Raw genomic sequence first — 23,309 nt, forward strand, 5'->3', positions numbered from 1 at the left:
CTCGGCAAAGAATAGTGCCCAACGGAGTTGCCTAGAGGATTGAGCTTTTGCGGTTTTCAAATATTGCAGGTTTCGGTGATCTGTAATCACAGTAACAGTGTGTCGGGCCCCCAGAAGATAATGCCGCCAAGCCTTAAAGGCGGACTTGATAGCTAGAAGTTCCTTATCAGTAATAGTGTAATTGATTTCAGGAGGCGAGAATTTGCGGGATCAAAATGCCACGGGATGCAACTGATTGGTTACTGGGTCCTTTTGTGATAGAACTGCCCCCATGGCAAGGCTCGAAGCATCAGTTTCAACGATGTAGGGGAGTTCTGGGCGAGGATGTTTTAAGATCGGTGCAGAGATAAATCTAGTCTTCAAATTCTGGAAAGCTTGTTCCGCCTCGGTAGACCATTCAAAACATTTGTTTTTCTTTAACAAGGCGGTGATGGGCTGGACTATTCGAGAGAATTCGGGGATAAACCTGCGGTAAAAGTTAGCGAAGCCTAACATGCTTTGAACACCTTTTACGGAGGATGGCGATGGCCATTTGAGAATTGCATCGACCTTCTTTGAATCCATACGCACTCCGCTAGGTGATAATATGAATCCCAAGAATTCAACTTCAGTCACGTTGAAAACACATTTTTCCAACTTAGCGAAAAGTTTGTGTTGACGCAATCTCTCGAGGACCATTTTCACGTGTTTCCGATGTTCAGTTTCCGATGAAGAATAAACAAGGATGTCGTCAATGTAAACAACAACACACACATCTATGAGCTCTCTGAGGACATTGTTCATAAAATATTGAAAGGCGGCCGGGGCATTGCAAAGACCGAAGGGCATGACCTGATATTCAAATAGCCCATACTTGGTGCGGAAGGCCGTCTTCCATTCATCGCCCTCTTTTACTCGTACCAAGTGGTAGGCTCCTCTAGGATCCAGCTTTGTATATATGCATGCTTTTCTGACTTGGTCCAGGAGTTCAGGGATCAAAGGTAATGGATATCTATTCTTAACAGTGATCTGGTTCAGGGCGCGATAATCTATACAGGTTCTAAGGTCCACTTCATTTTTTGGAACGAAGAACAAAGCTGAGGAAGCAGGGGACTTGGAAGGACGAATAAACCCATTCGCTAGGTATTGATCCAGGTATTGTTGGAGGTGAAGATTCTCAGGCTCGGTGAGGGCATAATTTCTACTACAAGAAGGAGTAGATCCAGGTATCAGGTCTATCTGGCAGTCATAAAACCTATGAGGAGGTAGAGAGTTAGCCTGATCCTTCCGGAAAACATCTTGGAATTCTAGGTATTCAGGAGGTAACTGGGGAGCCTCCGAGGAAATTGCTGCCAGTGCAACACCAGGTCGAGGGTGACAAGTAGAGACACATTCTGGAAACTGAACCGTTCTTGCTCGCCAATCGATCTGAGGATTGTGCTTCTCTAACCAAGGAATTCCTAGAATAATCTGGAACTGAGGGGCCTTGATCACATCGAACACGATCTTCTCATGGTGTCCATCTTGACTTACTAGCGTCACTTCTTGGGTGGTATGCGTTACTGGTCCGGAGGCTATCTGCGTACCATCCACCGTAGTAATGACGTCCTTTACAGCCTTTGGACAAAGAGTCAGATTCATCCTCAAAACCATTTCATGATCCACATAATTGCCGATGGCACCGCTGTCGACGTAAGCTTCAATCGCATGTAATCGATCCGGATGTTCAGGGCTAATGAGGACCATAGGTATCACGAAATGCGAGGTCACGGAACTGGTTTTAACGCTCGGCAAGAGGACCTCTATTCTTGTCGGGCGAGGTCGTTTCCCTGCTCAGAGTTTGTGACCCTGGTAACTGCAGCTCCTACTGCCTTCTTGGCTGGTCTCACCGGACAGTCTCGAAGAAAGTGCCCCGAGTTTCTGCAATAGAGGCATAATTGCAGCTGTTTTCTCCTTTCCCGCTCCTTTTGTGTTAGTGGTCCTTTCAGGCCCCCTATTTGCATGGGTTCCCCGGAGTCTACTCCTTTGGTAGGAGTTGGTGGTTTGGAAAATACACGAGCATCAAACTTGGAACGATCGGCCTTCCTGTTCTGCAGTCTGTGGTCAATTTGAACGACTAAGTCAATATAGTCCGAACAGTCTTGCGGGGGATTCACTACTTGGGCTAACACATCTTTGCGCTCTCCACGTAAACCTCTATAAAACAGCGTAATCCTTTTGTCCTCAGGCCATCGAGTTTCCACTATCAGTCTGTTGAAAGACGCAATATAACTTGATTACCCTGTCGCAATGAAAGGAGCTCATTGTCCAAGGCCTGCCCCTGTGAATGTCTTGCAAACAGTTTTTCCATACTGAGCTGAAAAGCTTGAAAATCATGGAGAACCGGATCATCTTGATTAACTAGAGGGATCGACCAGTCTGCCGCATTGCCACTAAGGTACGAAAGCACGAAAGCTACCTTAGCTTGATCAGTTGGAAAGGCTGCTGGCCGGCATAAGAAGTGCAACCGGCACTGATTAATAAATACTGCAAACCTCTTTGGGTCACCAGAAAATCGTTCGGGCGGAGCCAGAGGTACATTCCCAGGTAGGTTGATCTGCACTGGGTTCGTAGAGGATGTTGAAGGAAGATTTGCCCCTGATGCGGGTAACGGAGTTTGTCCGGCTTGTGACTGTAGCAATTGTCTAGCGAGATCGTCTGTTCGCTCCTTGGAAATAATCAGTTCCCTTCTTAGAGCATTCGTTTCCTGACGGGCTGCATGCACTTCTGCTCTTAGTTCCCCAAGTAACTGGGCTAGCTGGTCGGTATCCGAGGTTTCCATAGCGTCTGGGTGGGAGTTTTGCGGTAGGCTTTGCGTTCTGTAACGCTCACCTGATTCCCGCAGAGGCGCCGGTCTTGACTGGGTGAATGCCGTATCTTCAAAGGTGATGTGTAACACACGGTTGGCTCTTTGGGCTGGACCTCTGTGCACTGTATGTCTGACTCGAAGAGTAAGATGTCTGCAGATAGAAAATATGGGATTAATGAACTGGGGTTATTGGGTGCCTCTCTCCTCTTCCCTTTCTCTTCTCCTGTAGAACCCCAAAGGTTAACGCCCTCACCTTAGGTAAGTGAACGCCGAGCTCTCCATCTGCCTCGGGGCAGGGTGCCGTAACCAGTTTCTTCACTGGATAAGGGTGCAGGCCTCTTGACCTCAGAGGACTGCTGTCCGTCGTTAACTGCACGAACGGTAAGTTCTGGGCACTTCAAATGTCTTAAAAGTCTTTTGTAATGATATCTCTTGTTTTGCAGGGTTATGGCGATGGCAGATGGCGGGCTGATGAGAGTTGAGGATCGAACCCGCGTGAGGAATAGAAGCGCCTGGAAGCACGTAAGTAAGCGCTTGTAGCCTGCTTCACGATGCACACTAACTGTCCCTTTTATCTTGCAGGTACAAGTTCGGAGCTTTAGAGAAGCTGAAGGGTGCTGGAATACCCACTGGATTCGGCGTGGGAAGGAGTAATGGCACGTGAGTAATAAAGTTGCCCAATGTCTTTAAACGCACCTTCTTTTGTCTTTCAGATGCGGGATGCAGCGCCGAAGGCCTCCGGAGCGTGCGAAGAGCTGGTAAGCTTTTGTCTTTCAGATGCCGGAATGCAGTGCGAAGACCTCCGGAGCATGCGAAGAGTAGGTAAGCCTTTGTCTTTCTGATGCCGGAATGCAGCGCGAGGCGTTGGTGACAGCCGATGGACCAGGTAAGAGATGCGCTGCCACTGAAGACCGTAGTGCTAACCTGTTCTTTCTTTGTCTTTACAGGTGCTGCTGAAGACTGGATTCCAGGATGGTAAGCCTTTGTTCCCTTAGGCCCAGGATCAGAAGAGGAAGACACGATGAGCGTTCTGCTGCAGAGAATGCAGAATAACGCAAAGCAAGATTCATCCATCGGGTGTGGTTTAAATAGCCTCCTGTAGTGCTTAGGTGTCTCCTTCCACAGCCACGCCTAGGTAAGAAAAGAGTTCCTGCTTTCCAGAAGAGTTCCAGTGTTCTGAACCTAGGGAGTGGCTCCTGCCCCACCCAACAGGAAAAGTAGTCCCAAACAGAAGAGGATCAGGGGTTCAACTGGCAGGTAAGTAAGCAGCATGGTCTGCTGCAGGTAAGTCTACCCAAGCATTATGAGCCCGGCGCTTCCAGCGCTGGGACTGGGCATCTTTATGAGCCTGGTGCCACTGGCGCCAGGACAGGGTCCAAAAGGTCCCAATTGGGACTGGCTGGCACTCGGAACCGGGGTTATGGGTCTGCTTCCAAGGGAGTCGGGCAAGTCCTGATCTTTTGGAAGCAGAGATCATGACACCGAGGTCCCGTCGCGCTCCAGAGACGTTGCGCGTCACAGAGCCCCTACTGTCGTGCTAACGGAGTTGCGCTACCAGAGCTGCACGCCCCAGCACGGTCACAACCCATTAATCTCTAACAGCGTGGATATGCTCCGCCAAACACTAATCACACACCGGGCGCGATCGCGCTCCGTTTACTCCTACCAGTTTGTACATGTAAACTAAACTAAACAATAGTAAATATCATTCACTCTCGTAAAATACTCCAAACACAATCAAAAATGAGAAGGCACGTATCTGGCTGCCCGAGCAGCAAATAAAGAGGAAGGAAACAGCAGGACATGAGAGGATAAGGGACTGTGTCGGATGGGATTGATTAATGAGGACATGTGACTTGGAAGTTCATGGACATAAAGAGAACTAACTACACCCGGGGAGTTTATTTGTGGGAAATGTAGTTTTTGGTTGTGTTGTTCTCATTTGTGTGTTATGTTGTTAAATAATTTTGTATGCTGCTCGAGGCTTTCAGTAAAGGAAGAAAGCATAATCCGAGCCTCCGGTCTTGACATAGAATCACCCTTACTCTTTACCTTTACTTTCTGTCATGTAAAAGATGTAATGGACACCTGCAAAGAATATTTTATAGACAGCATTTACAGTGGATTCTCAGTAGGATAGCTCAAGGGGCAACATGCTCGCCTTGGAAGCAAGACGACATAGAGCAACACAGGTTCGATCCCAGGGACTGCGCTTAAAAACCTCTGGGTATTAAGAGCATTATAAATAACCTATAATATCATATCAAAGGTATCTCTTGGCTGATTTCCCTAGCGGGTTGTATTTACTCTGGAGTGTGCCTATAGAGGGACTTGCCTTCATCATCTTGCTTGGGTTATACTTTCACTTCAAGGAAACAAGATTGTTTGGCACAAAATGATTGTTGAAAAATGTACGCAGTCACTTTCTGGAACTTTGTTGAATCCACCTAATGGAAAAAAGTCCTCTTGTTTTGACCCTGAGATTTTCAATCAAGTTATAAAAGAGCTTATGGGTTAGAAAAGTCCTACTATACAAGGGCATAGTCCAGTTACATACCTACAATAACCTAGTGGCTAGACAAAAGAGAGAGATGTAAAAGGTTATTAAAGGGCTTAAAGAAATATAAGGAGGATGGGACTAAATTAGAGAATGGTAATCGCAGAGAGAAACAGAAATACATTGTATGAACATCCAGGATAGCCAGTCCATGTTAATGAGTGTTAAATCTACCACCGCCTGTTCAGAACTTGTTAATTGCTAAAAAATAAAACAAACAGAATTTACCATCAATGCCATGATGGAAGAAACTTGAATAAAGCACTTTGCTGAAATAAACTCAATAGGCCTCATTTCGAGGCTGGCGGTAGCCGTGCCCTTATTAAAGGCACGGCTCCCGCTTGTAATGATTTGTTACCGGGCCCATGGAATGGGCAATTACCGGGTCATGCCGACCTTGGCGGACCCGGTAATTGCCCATTCAATGGGCCCGGTAAAAAATGATCCCCATTCCCATGTGAGCCCCATAGGGCTCAATGGGAATGGGGAGGGAGCTAACAATGGGACCGTTAATAATGGGCCCGTTGTTAGCTCCCTGGTCCCCTCGCGGGACCCGGCAAGGACGTCTGGTTTTACCAGACGTCCTTTCTGGGTCCCGCGAGGGAACCTTGTAATAGGGCAGAGTGGGTTTAATGGCACCGGCACCATTACCGGTGCCGTCAAACCCATTCCGCCAGCCTCGTAATGAGGCCCAATATCTGATACTAGCGCAACAGTATTGTATATTAACAGAAGAATATTGAGAAACTGGGAGGTTGTTTTTCCCCAAGGAAATAAAAGAGATAATCCTGAGAGCTAAGAATTCAAAAGCAGCAAATATATTAAAACATGACACTGGGGGGTGGCGTGGCTTGAGGCGCTGGCAATGCGGTCGCCTCTTTGAGAGCTCTGTGGGACACCCGAGAGCCCGCCATCATACGTCCGCCTTAATGCGAAATAAGAGTGACAGAGACAACTCGCTGATAGCGGAACATCCTCTGCACATGCTGATCGGAGAAAGATTGCGGTAAACAGCAGAGTGGGAAGCAAGCTCGGGGGAGAGCCGCCGAAAATCAATATGGCGGCACCCTGATCGTGGTCAGAGAATGAGAGGAGGAGTTGACCGCCCCGCTGCTGATACCCTCCCCCGACCGCATCAGCGGCTCGGAGCCCATAACAGTTTAGCTGCCCGACAAGTGCTGGGGAAGAAGCCCTCCGGCCAAACTCCCACATCTCCCAGCCCAAGAACAGGAGGAGTGCTCCAGTTGGCACTGGCTCCGTGAGGGAGCCCGAAGGCAGCAGCGCAGGCATCCAACTGAGAGCCCAGCTGCGTATCACAGGCGGCCCACCCACATTACACAGCGCAGCCGGGATCCGGAGCTGGGGCGTATCAGAAGAAGGTGAGGAGGAGCCCACGCCATCGCTGTCACCTGTCACCAGACCGCATCAGCTGCCTGGATCCCGGTTATCAAAGCCATCTGACAAGCGCTGGAAGACAGGGACCTGCAGTTGAGCGCCCACATCCCTGGCTCAAGAGGGGGAGAGACATTCCAGCCAGCTCTGGCTCCACGAGAACGGGGGCAGCAGCAACGATCGGAGTGCCCTCCTACACCGCACGGTGCATCCTGGTGCCGGGGCCCTAGCAGAAGCATCACAGGAGGATCTAACCACGCAGGGAGGGGATCTGACCCCCCCACACAGCCGCATTCCCAGCCGAGATAGCAGCGTGGGTGAGAGAAACACCAACCCCTCAACGCCTCGTGACCTCTGGCAACATATGGTGAGGCGTCCTCTCTTTGTCCCCCCTCCCATGCACATAGTGTGGAGGGGCCTTGGCAGCGGGATAAAGGCCTCCCGCCCCGCAGACCATATAACGCACCATCCGGGGAGAGGAAGATTGCAGGGCCCGGAAGCACCGCCACATGAAAGCAAAGCAATAGGGCTGGTGGATTCCCACCCACGACTCCACTCAGGCAAAGGGGACCATCTGCCCCCTGCCAGCGCCCCTCACGGCGCACCCGAAGCTTGGCCTCCAACAGGGCCCACTGAAAGAGGTCCCCACCACATCAAGCACATTACCAGATCCCCTCCGGCCGCCCTTCTACAGCGACTGGGGGAGGGAGGGCCCAACCTGGCCAGCAGACCCTGCTCAATCCTGGAGCACAGTTAGTTTCTGGAATAGAAGCAAACTGGGAGGACTTTCCTCCCAGTCTTGGCAGCAAAGTCCAGCGTGCCTGCCTGGCAGGATCGCTGGGCCCCAGCAACGCAATTACAGGAAGCCAGCTCCCCACTCCCGGCCTTCCGGAGTTCGGGGCACCAGACCATGACCCCTGATAAAGGACACGCAAATACAAAGCCTGACAAGCCCCCGTGCTCCCTGGGAGGTGTCCGGAGGGGCTGAGGAGAGGCTGTGCCACGGTCTTGTTTCCCCCTACGACCCTACTTACCCCCTAACCAGCCACCATTGGCTTGTCAAAATGGCTAGACAGAAATCCTCTAAATCTGCAGATATAGCCAGCATGCTGCAGCTGCAAGAAAAATCCAAAAAGATAGACGCTGACCGCGCCCAAACTGCCTCGCCCGAGAGTTCTTCAGGCCATTAGGCCACTAAAGAAAATATACAAGCCCTCTTAGCAGACATTAAATCAGAATTCCGAAACTGTATGACAGAGGTGGCCCCAAGAATAGATGGCCTGGACAATCGAATGGAGGAGGGTCGAGCATAGGGTTGACGAAACAGAGGACCAGCTCCTGGCCCACTCGACGCAAATTGCAGAGCTGCATCGGAAAATCCAGAATCTTGAAAAAGATGGCGAGGACATAAAACGCAAGCAGGAGGATTTGGAAAATAGGGACTGCAGGAATAATATCCGGATCAGAGGGGTATCAGACCAAGCCTTGCCGACATACATCAGTGTCCTCTTCCAAACCCTTCTCTCTGAATGTGACAAGTCGCTGCTCCTACTGGACCGCACACATAGGCTGCGAGGCCACAGGGGCTTGCCAACAACAAGCATACTAGAAGTAATCACAAGAGTTCACTTCTTAGCGACAAAACAAGAAATTATGTTTGCATGCCACACCCAGGGAGACCTGACATATCAAGGGGTCTCCCTTCAGATCTTCCAGGAACTGCCGCCCGAGAAAGTCCAGAGATGCAGAGCCCTCAGGCCACTGACCACCTTCCTCCAGGATCAGAAAATCAAATACAGGTGGCTCTTCCCGGCTACGCTCCAATTTTCCTTTGAGGGCCAAAAGCGCATAATGCACTCACTGGAGGGAGCAGGTGGGATCATGGGAGGAGAACCAGCAAACCCAGATGAAGACCTCGCAAATCCATCCCCCGAGAGGGAACGAGGAACAACCCCAAAGTCACAGCGAAATCGCTGGATGATATTTCCTAGGTGGAGTAAACCACCTGCCACCACCTGACACCCGCCTGGTCCCTCCCCTGTAAGAGGGGTTAGGACCAAAAAGTAACCTGTTCTCCATGCCAGAACACTGTCTCGGCTCACAGACGTCCCACAATATGCCCCTACCGAGTGGATGGACCCTCACTCTGGTTCAGGGCCCCTCAGGCCCAGTTTTGTTTGGACTAAGTACTCGGTTTGGTTCATTGTTGGTTCACTTGTATTCTGGGTCACGTTCGGACCCACCACAGCAAATACAAAAAACCCTGGTTGCAGCAGGACAAGATTGATAGCCTGGCACCAGCAGACAGACCTGCACAGACAAGGTTCCTCCTCAACCCCTCACGTATCCCCTGATGGCTGAAGGGGTACGACAAAAGGACTTCCCGCCACACCTAAAACTGCGCTATGTCTCGCTGAACATTAGAGGAGAAGCGAAAATCGACCTGCAAGCACCTAACAGACCTCCATAGCTCAGTGGTATTCCTCCAAGAAACACATCTGCTCCCAGCAGATTTTCCACGACTACACCACAGAGCCTTTCCCAAACAATACCTGGCATCAGGAGATAGCAAGAGAGGAGTTACAGCGATCCTTTTAGCTAAGGGGATACCATTCAGAGAGCAGGTGGTCCTGCAATGCCCACAATGCAGATTTGTTGCACTGAAAGAAATGCTTTTTGACCAGCTACACACACACCTTGATCGCAATCTATGCCCTGAATGAGGGCCAGGAAATCTTCTACGCGGAACTGGAAACAAGGCTTCTCCCATTCCTCGAAGGACAAGTGGTCATCAGCGGCGACTTCAATGGCGTTCCGAACTCCCTGAGGGACAAATCAGGCTCCTCCTCAACTAAGGACTTGAAGATCGCCCTAAGTCTCTGCCACCTATTCAAATCCATGGGGGTCATAGACACCTGGAGAGTCCTCCACCCGGAAGCCTCAGACTTCTCATTCCTTTCCCACATCCACCACTCTTACTCGAGTATGACCTGATACTGGCCAGCCCCCAGCTTCTCTCATTTACAGACAAGGTGGAAATAGGCAGGAGGATCCTTTTGGACCACGCTCCAATACTGCTAACAGCCCGGATCTTCGATCCCGACCCCCGATGAGATAACGCTTGGCTCTCTTCAAACCAATGCTACATGATATGAAAGTTTGCGACGATGTAACAAAGGCTATCCATAACTACCTGAAGGAGAACCCACCGGACCTCACCTCCACAGCGATCAGATGGGAGGCTCTGAAAGTGGTGATTAGAGGGGAACTCATAGCCCAGGCTGCAGCATACAGGAAAAGATGGAGTACAATAAAAGACCAGATGGAAAAGAAAGTCGAAGCAGCCAAAATAATCCACAAGAAGGGATGGTCACCCAAAGCAGCTAAACTCCTACGACTCACCCTCAGTAAGCTAGAGGCACACCATGCGGAAGACACAGCCCAGGCTTTGATCAGGATGAAGCAAAATTACTACGCACATGGTAAAAAGGCCAACAAGTTCCTGGTAACCAAAAAGGCTAAAACTAGACGGAGGAAACTCATTACAGCCCTGAGGAACCAGGAGGGCAGGGTCCTGTATAGGGAAGAAGCTAAACTGCAGTTAGCAACCTCCTACCTTACCAGCATGTTGATGGCCTCTCCTTGGCCACAAGCACAGCAGGAACGATTCATAGCGCAAGCCAGGCTCCCTCACATCTCAGAAGCAGATGAGTCTGCCTTAGATTGCCCAATCGCGTCCGATGAAATTGAGGAAGTGATAAAAACCTTGAAACCAAGGGCCCCGGGCCCTGATGGCTTTCCGCCTAGTTTCTTCAAACTTTTTTGCCTCCTCTTACTGGGCCCGATGACAAATCTCTACAACTCATTCCGAGAGACAGGCACCATCACCCTCTCTATGCAAGAGTCCACCACGATCATGCACCTGAAACCCGGAAAAGACCCCAAGGACCGCACATCTTATCGGCCCATATCCCTACTCAATGTAGACGCGAACATTTATTCTAAAATTCTGGCAAACAGACTTGCATTGGTACTGCCGTCCATCATAGACTCAGACCAGATGGGATTTATCAGGGGGAGGAACACAGGAGACAACATCCGGCAGGCCCTCAACCTCATCAAAGTGCCCGCCCAAGATCAACACGAACTAGCAGTATTAACACTGGACGCCACTAAAGCTTTCAACAGGGTGGACTGGCCCTTCCTGAGGCTCACCCTGGAAGCCTTTCATTTTGGCCCTTTGTTCCGGAAGATGCTCTTGGCCAACTATCAGGCCCCGAAGACGTCCCTTCGGCTGAATCAGAAGCTCTTGGTGCCTATCGCCCTCTCATGAGGGATGAGACAAGGCTGCCTGCTATCTCCCCTGTCTTTGCCCTTGTAAAGGAGCTGTTTGCCCAGAGAATCCATCAGAACAAGAAGGTAACGGATATTGATTTGAAAGGGGAACAATTTAAAATATCACTGTATGCAGATGATGTAATGCTCGCCATCACCAACTCTCAAACCTCTCTCCCGGAAGCCCTAAAGGAGCTGGTAGCTTTTGATCAGGTAGATGGATGTTCGAAATCTTAAGCACTTGGGGTGAACATGTCCAAAAACCTCATAAAGAGTCTCTGAATAGTCAGCTAGCTGAAATGGAACACTACAGCCTCTCCTTATCTATAGGGATGCACATAGTCGCAGACCCTGAACAATTATACACAGCAAATTCTCCCCCCCACCATTCAAGGAACAGGAGGCTGACCTGAAGAGATGGAGGGACCAGGAAATCTCCCTGTTGGGCCGAATCACTGCGTGCAAAATGAACCTCCTGCCTAGGTTCCTATACGTGTGCGTGACTGTACCAGTCCATCTCCCTAAACAACCCCTGCTCCGGCTACGGAAACAGCTATCCAAATTCGTCTGGAAGGGATGCAGAGCGAGAATTCCCCTGAAGGTAATGACTGGAGCAGTCAAATGGGGAGGTATGGTCTTACCAAATCTTTCCAACTACTACATAGCGGCTCAGCTGACATCCGTGGCTGCCTGGGCAGAGCAGATAAATCCCCCTAAATGGACGCGCATAGAGCAAACTAAATGACCCCGCCACACCCCCTCCGCTGTTCTCCCTGCTACACATATTGGGCTCGGCACACCATCTTTGGCCGTCTATCTTGTCCTCTACCAGAGCTACACTAAGCATCTGGATCCTCTCCCCAATCCTCCGAAACCCAGACGTCTTTCCTGGCATGGATGGAGCAAACTGCAGCCGATGGACCCGAGTGGGTCTCAATACTCTTTCGCAGCTCTTTGTAGATGGATCCCCGCTCTCCTTTGAGGAATGTAAGAGCTGCTTCCACCTGGAGGAATCTGACAGGTTCACCTACCCTCAGATCAGGCATTGGCTCTCCCAACCAGTGGTCCGACGGAGGGCCAAAAGAGACCTTCACTCCCTGGAACACACAATAAAGGAGTGTCGGCGCCGGGGCCTGATTACAAAGCTATACAAATTGCTACAAGAGGACATGCTAACGACCAGACCAACGTATATGGCCAGATGGGAAGCAGACCTGGGGCACCCCATAGAGGATCAAACATGGCTGGACATTTGGACCAGAATCAACTCTGCCTCGAGATGCACTATCAATAAAGAATGTGCATTGAAACTCCTGCACCACTGGTACTACCCCACGGAGCGCTTACACCAATTTCAAAAGGCCATAGAGCAGAACTGTTGGAGGCAATGTGGTGCCCGCTGAACCTTCCTTTACATGTGGTGAGAATGCCCGAAAGCCCGGACCTTCTGGGAGGAGGTCATACAGATTGTTGAAACTACAATCCATTGCAAACTGCCCATGGACCTGGGGATGATCCTGCTGGGGGCTCCGTGACCGGATGGCTGTCCGAAAAGGGTTGTACCGCCAAACTTCTTATGCAGCGGCTTTTCACAGCCAAGATATCTCTGATCCGCAAATGGAAGACACAAGAGGGCCCCTCTATACCCCTATGGTGGGTGAAAGTCTGGGAGATTTTGGTCGCTGAAAAGCTTTACAGACTGTTGTCTCCGGTCTTGGAATACAACAGTTCCAGTTTCCGGCCCTGACTTTCCAGCCGCAACTGGCGAAACGCTTCTTAAGGCTATAGAGCTACCCCCCTCTGCACCCCCGGGAGGGCCAGAGGACTGGAATGAACTATTTATTATGTCGTAATTGTCTGTCTGCATACATGATTACCTTATACATGCTGCATCCGGATTAAAATAAAGTTGTTTAAAAAAAAGAACATGACACTGAACATTGGTCAATTGTGTTAACACACTAATTTGCAAACATCATAAGTACACTAACTGTGCCACCATCATTGTACCTGGTTTACATTGGTCCCATTTTCAAAAAGGGAGACAGAGGGAATCCTTCTATCATCCCATATCCCTTTCGGACGTATTGAGTAAGATCTTCGCTATACTTCTTTTAAGAGAGGTTGAAAAGTAGGCCAGACAAACAAATAGAATTTCTGTGTTCCAGATCAGCTTTAGAGAACCCCTAGAAACTCCACTGAATGATTTGATGCTGGCTGTCTTACTCAGGTTTTCAAGAGGTTATCACAAACAACCGATTTATATGGCCAGCATACCCCTGTCCTCTGCTTTTGACAGAGTAGACAGAGGTATTCTACGGAATACATTACACAAATGGAATATCCTTGATAGTCTAGTGATATGGCGGATGAAGTTGCACTGGCATATTGTTGTGCAGATTCGAAGAGGCTGATTTATTGAATTCAATCAAAACATTGAGAGGATTACTTTGTTTGATTTGCAAGAATCAGACATAGCTGATATCTGGAGGAAATAGAAGCCCAAGTGAACCGAATTAAGATGGACGGGTCCTCTTAAATTGAATTGGCTCACTCACGCTGACGACTTTTGATGCAACTGCATTGGGTCTTCATTGCAAGCTTAACATCTTTGCAAAATACGAACAAGAAAAAGAGTTAGTTGTTAATACATAATAAAATTCTTGTTTTCACTAATCAGAGGAAACAAATACATAACAAAATTGAGAGATGTTGTGCTCTTACTTTCCCTTTCTTTTGTCTAATTCACTTTCAGAAGCATTGTGTAAGAGTAAAAACAGGTGTAAGCGAAAACCATTAATTGAGAAATTAAAAAGAATTAAGATGAGACACTAAGTTCTCTAAAGTACCATTGATAACATTTGTTTATGTTTTATTTGTGTATATTTGGTTACAATTAACTTTATATACATTCAACTTATACAATGCACAGATACAATAGGTGTGCAAAATACCTGGATACTAATACCGCCACCTTATGACCCAAGAGGGCTATACGGGCCTACTAGTGCCCCACCAGTGGACATAGCATGGCTTACTGGGGATTTAGAAAGGCAACTTGCTAATACTCAAATGAAAATAACATGGTTAAGAGCATTGTGTGATATTGGTCAGATGTTGCCCAGGAGACCAGAGGTACCACCTAGTGTAGCTAGTGATCTGACGCCCCCACCCATTGTAGCGGGGGGTCTACACCATCTCCACCGCCACAGGGAAATGTGCCCAAGGGACCCGAACATGAGTAGCAATCAGGAGAGTTTTTCTTCCATTTAAATGTCATGCCAATAAGGATAATATGAGCAGAAGCCGCAGACAGCCAGAGAGGAGAGGGACAAGTGGAAAGAGAAACAGATGAGGAGCTAGATGAAGTATGGAGTGATCTGGATGAGTATGAAGAGGGGGCAGCAGCAGGATTCTCGCTTCCCTTAAGGGAGGACCCAGAGGATGGGGGAGGGCTCCCGAGATGGCAAGGGAGACTGAGACAAAGAGTGGGAAACATGTCATTAAGTAAAGCAAAGAAGGTAACGCTAAGTAAAAAAAGGAAGCAAGGCCAAACTACAGATGCCTCTAATACACAAGGGACCGGGGAGGCCCCACTTAATACCATGGGTACAGATGGATAAAAACAACCTGTTGAAACTACTCCCTCCACTTTCGGGTGGGGCGGGGAAATGGATACACACATTTGAAAAGCACACAGAAGAGGTGCCCTTGGCGATAGGGGATGTATAAAGTTTATTAGTGTCTGCAGTTGGAGACCAAGCAGATGGAATGTGGGTGAAGGTCGGTTTCCCGGGAATAACACTAAACTGTGACCGCCATGATGGGTCATCGTTCAACAATGTGAGGGTGCAGGTGAGAGGCGCATTGCGGAAAACCTTCCCAGACACCCCAGACTTGCATTTAGTGATGCAATGCACTATGGGAGAGGAGGAAGAGGCAGCGCAATTTATTCTTCGGGTGCTGGATTTGTGGAGATAAGAAACGGGCACAGCATGGGACCAATCCACCGCCATATTTTATTTTATAATTAAGCGAGGGCTCCCGAAAGAGGTACAGAAGGCCTTGGATAAAATAGCTGGGATTGAAGCCAAAGGCTGGCTGGAGATTCAGAGCATAATAGTACATCATTGTAGGAGGATCAAAGAGAGAGAGAAGGAGATAGCACAGAGAAGGTTGGCAGACAAAGCAAAGTTAGTTCAGAATAAATTAGTGAAGGTCGCGGCAATCAATTCAGTGCTACCCACTGAAAGGCAGGGAGAAGGGGGGGAGGGGTTAGGAAATACATCGGCAAGGATGGCAGCAGCTTGGTCCGCAAATGGACAAGAGCAATGGGCAGGAGAGGAGCAATACAAAGGGCCCCAATGGCAGGGCAGACCGGCAAGAGGACGAGGGTTTGGAGGACAAGGAATGAGGGGAGGACCCCAAGGGTCATGCTGGAACTGTGGGAGATGGGGGCATTTTTCAAGAGAATGTTGAATGCGACCAATGGGATATTACCAAGGGCCCCCTCCCATGGGAAACGAGCAGCAATTTGGTCACCCACAACCAGGAAGCCCGTACGGGTTACCAATGGGTGGGGGTGGGCAACATGAACAGTATTGTAATGAGCCCCAGCAGAGAGTCCAAAACATGGTAGCTAGTCAGCAACACCAACAGCAACGCATGCAGCAACAAGTAGCACATCATAACACAATGGGAAATGCAAATACAAACATCTTTGCAACAACTGCAAACGGCACGGCGGCACCTTTTTGCGGTGTAGCTGTATTTGTATTTTGTATTTGTATTTGTTTTATTTGTAAAGCGCAACCAGGCCCATGGGCAACCGGGCGCATCATCTTACATACAGGTTACAGAACGTTACAGTTACATACAGTTAATCAGGAAGATACAGTTGATTAAGGCAGGAGACTCTAGCTCCCCCCATTTACAAGGAGATAATGTAACAGCAAACAAGTCAGTAATGGTAAAGCAAATACATAAATAGGGAGTACAATAAATACAGTAAATCAGGAGACAAGCCTAATGATCTAAGGAAGTTAGAAGTCATTGTATCCATGTCCTGAAGCCAGCGTTTAGTGTTGCGCTTGAATAAATGGAAGGAGGGTTCTGAACTGAGAGAAGCAGGGAGTGTTTTCCATAACTTTGATGCCAGTACAGGGAAGCTAGCACCTCCCGAGTTATGGAGTTTGAATCTTGGTATAGACATTGTGTGCACTTGGGCCGCTCTAAGTGGCCTTGAGGACATATGCGAGGTGAGTTGGTTAGTAAGATAGGCTGCAGCGAGGTTGGCCCTAGCTTTGTGTGTTATAGCAAAAGGTTTGAGCGATATTCTGTGTTCTAACGGAAGCCAAGGCAGGTTGCGTCTAGTCTTCAGAAATATGCAACTTTTTTGGGATGTTGAGGGCTGCCCTGATAGCATTATTCTGAATTACTTGTAACTTGTAAATGTTTTTGTGTCAAGTACCTAAGTAGAGGGCGTTACAATAATCAATTTTGGACAGAACTAGAGTTCCAGCAAGTGTGATGCAATTAGGTGTGGTAATGAAAGGCCTGCAGGCGGTGATTAGTTTACATGTATATGCGGATGATGTTGCTACCGTGTTAGTTTGTTTGGAGAAGGATAAGGTGGCGTCAAGGTAAATGCCAAGTGTTTTAGTGTTGTTGGAGACGGTGATAGAGTTACCATCTATAGTAAATGATTTGAAGGCAGTGTTTAGTTTCTTCAATTTAGCGTGTGTACCAAGGATTAGCAGCTCAGTTTTTTCGTCGTTTAGACAAAGACCGTGTTGCGCCATCCATGCTTGTATCACTGAGTAGATTTCGTTGAGGGGTTTGCTGTCAGTTGCATAGTCTCCAAAGATGGGAATGAGTATCTGGGTGTCGTCCGCATAGTTAGTATACGTAACACCCAGACTGTCAAGGATGGCGAACAGGGGCTTCGTAAAGACATTGTAAAGCGTAGGGGACACACAAGAGCCTTGTGGAACCCCACAGGGAAGGTTCAGCAGAGTCAGTAGGAGAGAAGACCCTCATAGTTCTGTTAGCCAAGAAGGAGCTGATCCAAGAAGTGGCTGAGTCGGAGAAATGTGCTGCAGATTTCAGATGGTGGCAGAGCGTTAGGTGATTGACCAAATCAAATGCTGCTGACAGATCAAGCAGTAGGAGGAGTGCTAGTTTACCATTGTGTTTTCGTAGTGGGGGACAATAGGAGGACAATGTCTTTTCAGTCCCAGGAACAGAAACATATCCAGACTAGGAAAGCCCACAGAAAGCACTTGCGTGTCCAGTCTTATCAACTGCCCTATGTGCAGAAGAGGAACCACTGGTGGGGGCGGAGATAGGCAACAAACGGTTCATCTTTATGGTGGATTCGGGAGCTGAAAAATGGTGCCTCATGGAAGGCCGGTTCCCACTCTCGGGAAAAAATGTGGAAACCCATGGGTTCTCTGGGACTATTTTGAAAGTTCCTTACACAAAAGACATAACTTTGTGAGGGAAGGCAGTGCGAGCACCCCTACTGCACCATGAAGACTCGCCAATAAATTTGTTGGGACAGGACCTCCTGAGTAAATTGAATATGACCATCTCCTTTACAGAAAGGGGGATAGTATGCTCCACCCCAGGGGTATGTCCAGCAAGGGTCATGTTAATTATCAGCACTATGACCAATGAAATTGCAGTACGAGGGGTGCCCATTGATATTGATATGTTCATTTATGGAATACGAATACTTGCTAGAGTGGTGCCCGAGATAACACACAAGGAATGGAGAGTGCCATCAGATGAAGTTTTTTTTCACCCCATTGTAAACCAGGATATTGTGCCAGGTACAATAATGTCTATTGATTTGGATGGTGTACAAGTGTCAAGCAAACATATTGCGGTGATAGGACTGGACACACATGGATGTGAGTGGAGAACATTTCTGTGTATAGACCCAAACATAGCTTTACGTGATTTAACTGATGAAGAATTGTTTACTGACAGTGAAAGCGATGGGGAAACTATAATGAAGAAGTGTACCATGTGACATAATGATTCAGCACAGGGAAATACATAACCCCCTCATGGCTAGTGTCAGTGCACCACCCACTATATTTGAAGCTGATATGGAAAAAGTAATGACAGAATTATGGACAACAGGACCACACGATGTAGGCCTTTTGCAAGAGGTCACGTCCATAAAAATAAAATTGAAACCAGGCACAATCCCACCTAGAGTGAACCAGTACCCATTATCAAGGGAAGCAGAGGAGGAAATAAAAGAAACTATAAATGCATTATTACAACAGTGTATAATAGTGGCATCAAATTCACCCTGTAACACAGCAATTTTCCCGATTAAAAAGGCAAGGGGCAGGGCTTGGAGGATGATACAGGACCTCCGCCCACTTAATGACCTCATACAGAAAGAATTCCCTATCCAGCGTCCATCTTGTGTAGCATCCCACAGGAGGCAACCTGCTTCACAGTTGTAGATTTGAAAAACGCCTTTTTCTCAGTGCCACTTGACCCCATTTGTCAGTATCTCACAGCCTTCACTCTAGGGGGAAACAGATATGAACATTGTAGATTGCCACAAGGGTACTGTGAGAGCCCCATCATTTCCAATAGTGGATGATCTCATCTGCAGCAAGATTGAGGAACAATGCAGGGCAGACTCTATTACATTGCTAAATTTACTAGCTACAGAAGGGTACAAATTGGACAAGGGTAAGCTTCAATAATGTTTAGCAGAAGTGTTGTACATGGGACAGTTGATTTCAAAAGATGGTAAAAGAACTATACCTGATAGAGCGGCAGCAATACGCCATGCAATAATCCCAAAGACAGTGAAATACATGCAGACATTTCTCGGCATATATAATTACTGCAGTGCATGGATTCTGGATTATGCGGCCTACACATGCCCGTTATTGCAAGCATTGAAAGAAGCACAAAAGAACAGCGCCCAATAAAATGGACCCAGGAAATGATGACGCAATACTTCAAATTAAAAGATCTCATCACACACGCCCCAGTTTTAGCGAACCCCGATTATGACCGGGAGTTCTACCTCTTTTCACACTGCAATGGAATATTGATGACAGCAGTGCTGATACAAAAGACATCACTAGGCCACAAGCCATTGGCCTACAACAGCGGCACATTAGACACAGTGATGCAGGGCCACTTCGCGTGCAAACAAGCTCTCGCAGCAGCGGCTTTCGCGATAGAGAAAAGCGCCACAATTGTAATGGGATGCTCAATGACACTGTATGCAGAACACTCACTCTTTGTCATTCTGGAAAGATCAAAATCAACGCTCACAACACAAAGAGCAGCAGCTTACAAGATCATAATATCCTGCCCAAATGTCTATGTAGTTAGGTGTAAAAGTGTGAACCCTGCTACCTTCATTACAGAGCCCTGTACAGTAGAAGATATGCAAGAACGCGATTGTGCCACATACGAGGGGGAGGGAGATGATATCCCAAAAGCCCTCTAAGAAGGAGAAATATATTTTGTGGATGGGTCAGCATCCATCGACAGTGGGACAGGAGAAAAACATGTAGGAGCAGCAGTAGTAAGAATAGAAGGGGAGGAGTATAAAGTTATAGTGCAGAAACGTCTCCCATCACACTACTCAGCACAAGCAGCAGAGTTCATTGCGCTAATTGAAGCACTATATACAGCCAAAGGATGTGCAGTGACAATCTATTCTGACTTGGCATATGTGACAACAACGGTACATTGGGGGTTGTCACGATGGCAAAGAAGAGGGTTTAGGAGAGCAGATGGTTCACCTGTACAACACGTGGCACTGTTGAATGATTTAAATGAAGCACTAGCAGAACCGTAAGTGGTAGCATTGGTAAAATGCCAGGCACACACCAACACCACAGACGCAATCTCGCTCGGTAACGCGGCAGCGGACACTGCCGCAAAAGAAGCAACCTACTTTAATGTCCCCCAGCCACTACAGTGCATTGTAAAGACACAGAGCCAAGAAGGGCAAGAGGAGGGGTACAATGGCACCCCCATACTGCAGATAATTGAGTTACAAAGAGGTGCACACGCAGAATAGCGGGAATTATGGGGAAAAAGAGGATGTAAACAGTCCCCCACAGATTTAATATGGCGGCAGGAAATGACAGGAAAGGTAGTGATGCCTGTAGAATTATTACAAATAGCATTTCAACAGCTACATTTTCCAACACATGTAACAAAACAACATATTGCAGCAGACATTCAGGAGGAATGGTTTGTCTCCAATTTACAGGAGCACTTATCAAAATTAACAATAGAATGCACCACATGCCAGACATACAATTCAGGTATGACCCTCAGGACATTACAAGGAACACTACTACGCCCTGTAGAACCTTTAAGAGAGCTCCATATTGACTATGCCGATATGGAAGAAAGATGTAACGGGGCAAGGTACGCATTGTAATAGTGTGCCCCTTCTCCAGGTGGGTCGAGGCTGGGCCATGCGCCCATCCTGACCAAAGTGTGCAGCAAAGTTTTTGGTGCAAGAAGTTTTCTCTAGGTGGGGCATATGCGATGTGATCAGGTCAAATAATGGCACCCATTTTGTAAATTACCTCTTCAAGGAAGTGACCACATTGTTAGGGGTAAAGCACAAATTATGTTCGATTTACCACCCGCAAGCAAAAAGGAATTGGTATAACAAAATCAACGGCCTACTCAAAAGTAAACTGTCCAAGCTATGCAACACACTTAAAAATAACTGGGTGTATTGCTTTTCCCTAGCACTATTCCAACTCAGAACACAGCCAAGTAAGGACCATCATTTGAGCCCGCACGAAATAGTGACGGGACGGCGCATACATACGCCACTATCTCCAGTAAGAAGAGCATCAGATGCTCACAGAGCTGGCACAGTGCTAGGGGATGAATTTAAGGAATACCTCACCCAAGAGACACATGCAGTACGAAGAATAGCAAAGCAAATAGCACCTGCATTCACACAGAATAATGAAACAGATACAACAACGCCAGCACAAGACAGCCCAACAGAAACAGCTAATGCCAGGAGAAAATGTATATGTGCGCAGCTTCGTGCGGGGGTGGAACTCCCCGCGATTTCATGGCCCTTATGAAGTAATATATTGCATGTCAACCGCAGTGAAAGTGAAGGGGTTGAAGTACTGGGTGCATCTCTCAGATGTGAGGAGAGCACACGATAGTACAACGCCCCCAAGTGTACAACAGCAAAACACAGATACTGGAATACCCTAAAGTAGAGAAGGAAAATCATAAGAAATAAAATGGGGAAGTAAAAAGGGGAAAAATGAAAATAACTAAGATAAAAAGAATGCATAAAGGCAAAAGGGGTGCAAAAATTACAAATGTATATAAAGGAGTTTAAGAAGAAGATGAAGTGTACAGTATATCTTTCCCTTCCTTTCTCCTACTATTACTATATGGGCCTCTTTAGGACTTTGGAGGCAGCCATGGCGCTTTTAGCACCATGGCTGCCTCCAAAATCGTGTCTGGGTTCCCTGAATGGGGTACCGGGCCATTCCGACTTTGGAAGGCCCGGTATTTCCTCCTTCAGGGAACCAGGGCCCGGTCCTTCCCCATTCCCATTCGAGCCCCCATAGGGCTCAATGGGAATGGGGAGGGAGCTAAGAACGGGCCCGTCAATTACGGGCCTGTTGTTAGCTCCCTGGTCCCCTCACGGGACCTGCTATGGACGTCTGGAAAAAACAGACGTCCAGAGCGGGTCCTGCGAGGGGACCTCGTAATAGTGAGGAGTGGGTTTAACGGCGCCGGCACCGTTACCGGCGCTGTTAAACCCATTCCGCACTAGTCGTAATGAGGCCCTATGTCTTTCTATTGGCTTCCATTTTCGGATTATTTTTGCTGCGCTTCTAACACTAGTTGAAGGAGTAAAAAGTAGAAAAGTGAATGTCAGAAAGAAGTGGGATATGACTTACTAAAAAGTTATTTTTATTAATTAAAATAACTAGAAAAGTATTAGGAAATATATGTGAATAAGAGTGTGAAAATCAATGGAAAAAGAAAAAATGTATATGAAAATTAAGTATTTTGGAAATATGACAGAGAGGAGGGCCCTCACTAACAACAACTCAAATTTAGATAGTGATAGGGTAGATAATAGAGTGAATAAATATTATAACTACGAGTGTGGCTTATCGGTTGTAGCAATAGTGTTTTCTGTAATGTTATTTTGTCTTGGATAGTATTGGAGTTTGACTTTCATAATTGGGTATATGAAAGAGGGGGGTGGGGTAAACATGCTACGAGAAGGATCAAGCCTTATATGGGCTGGAGTTAAGACAATTTGGACACATAATGGCTCTCTTAATGATATCACAACTTTGTATAAAAACCGAACTGTCAAAACCCCCGTTTTTCCACTTGTTGCTATGGGTTTCGATAATGATAATGAAACTAACGAATACAATGGTGATTATTCCCTGTTCGGTGCATCTGACCTGACATATAAAAATGTACATGCAACCACAGAACCTACCTCATACAGCACTGTAATGCACTGTAGCCCCAATGCCCCAAGCGCCCAAGACTATCCAGTATCACAACATTGGCAAGCTGCTAGTGAACTAAGCGATGCAACATGGGCAAACGTTTTTCCTATAAAGTATCAGAGAGTAAAAATGATAGATAATAGTAAAGGTGGGTGGAGGAGGCGGAAAAGGGGGGCGGGAGGGAAGAGCTATGATGCATACCATGGCCTGGGATTAGATGAGATTAAAGACCCCGCCACCCCGATCAACCCAACAAATGGTACTCAGACATGAGCGCCACAGCCAAACAAGCAACAAACGACAGCTGTTACGTTTGTTCTCTCATTCCTCATATCTCTGGCACACCCAAAGTCCTTATACCTCAAGAAGTGCCCTTGTCGGAGGCCCAATGTTTGGTTCATCACGTATTGAGTAGGATTCGAAGCACCTTCCAGTCACACACAGTTACAATAGAATTTCTGCAGAATGAAAAAACGTATACGTGTAAGTCACAAGGAGTGATTTGCATCAAAGAACCATTTTTTGTCATCAGAGGGACACGGTTCACAGAAAACAAATGGCATGACGAGACAATCACGTGCAAGGCAGAGGCGCAGCAAGGTCTCACTAAGGAGAACTTTCAATGGGTCAAAGAGAAATGCACTCCAATATGGTCCCAACATATCGCAAAGCT

The 23,309-nt window shown here is 47.5% G+C and overlaps 1 long non-coding RNA gene across 1 annotated transcript in view; it reads right to left on the reverse strand.

The window, feature by feature from the left end:
* Positions 1-23,096, reverse strand: part of LOC138526341 (uncharacterized) — a 106,843-nt gene extending 83,747 nt beyond the window's left edge. Inside the window, exon 1 of the long non-coding RNA XR_011283561.1 lies at positions 22,997-23,096. This is a non-coding gene — a long non-coding RNA (uncharacterized lncRNA). The remainder of the gene's footprint in view (positions 1-22,996) is intronic.
* Positions 23,097-23,309: the final 213 nt, after the last annotated feature.

This window comes from Ambystoma mexicanum, chromosome 1q (assembly GCF_040938575.1).
Source record: "Ambystoma mexicanum isolate Mex_15411 chromosome 1q, UKY_AmexF1_1, whole genome shotgun sequence".
NCBI classification, from domain to species: domain Eukaryota; kingdom Metazoa; phylum Chordata; class Amphibia; order Caudata; family Ambystomatidae; genus Ambystoma; species Ambystoma mexicanum.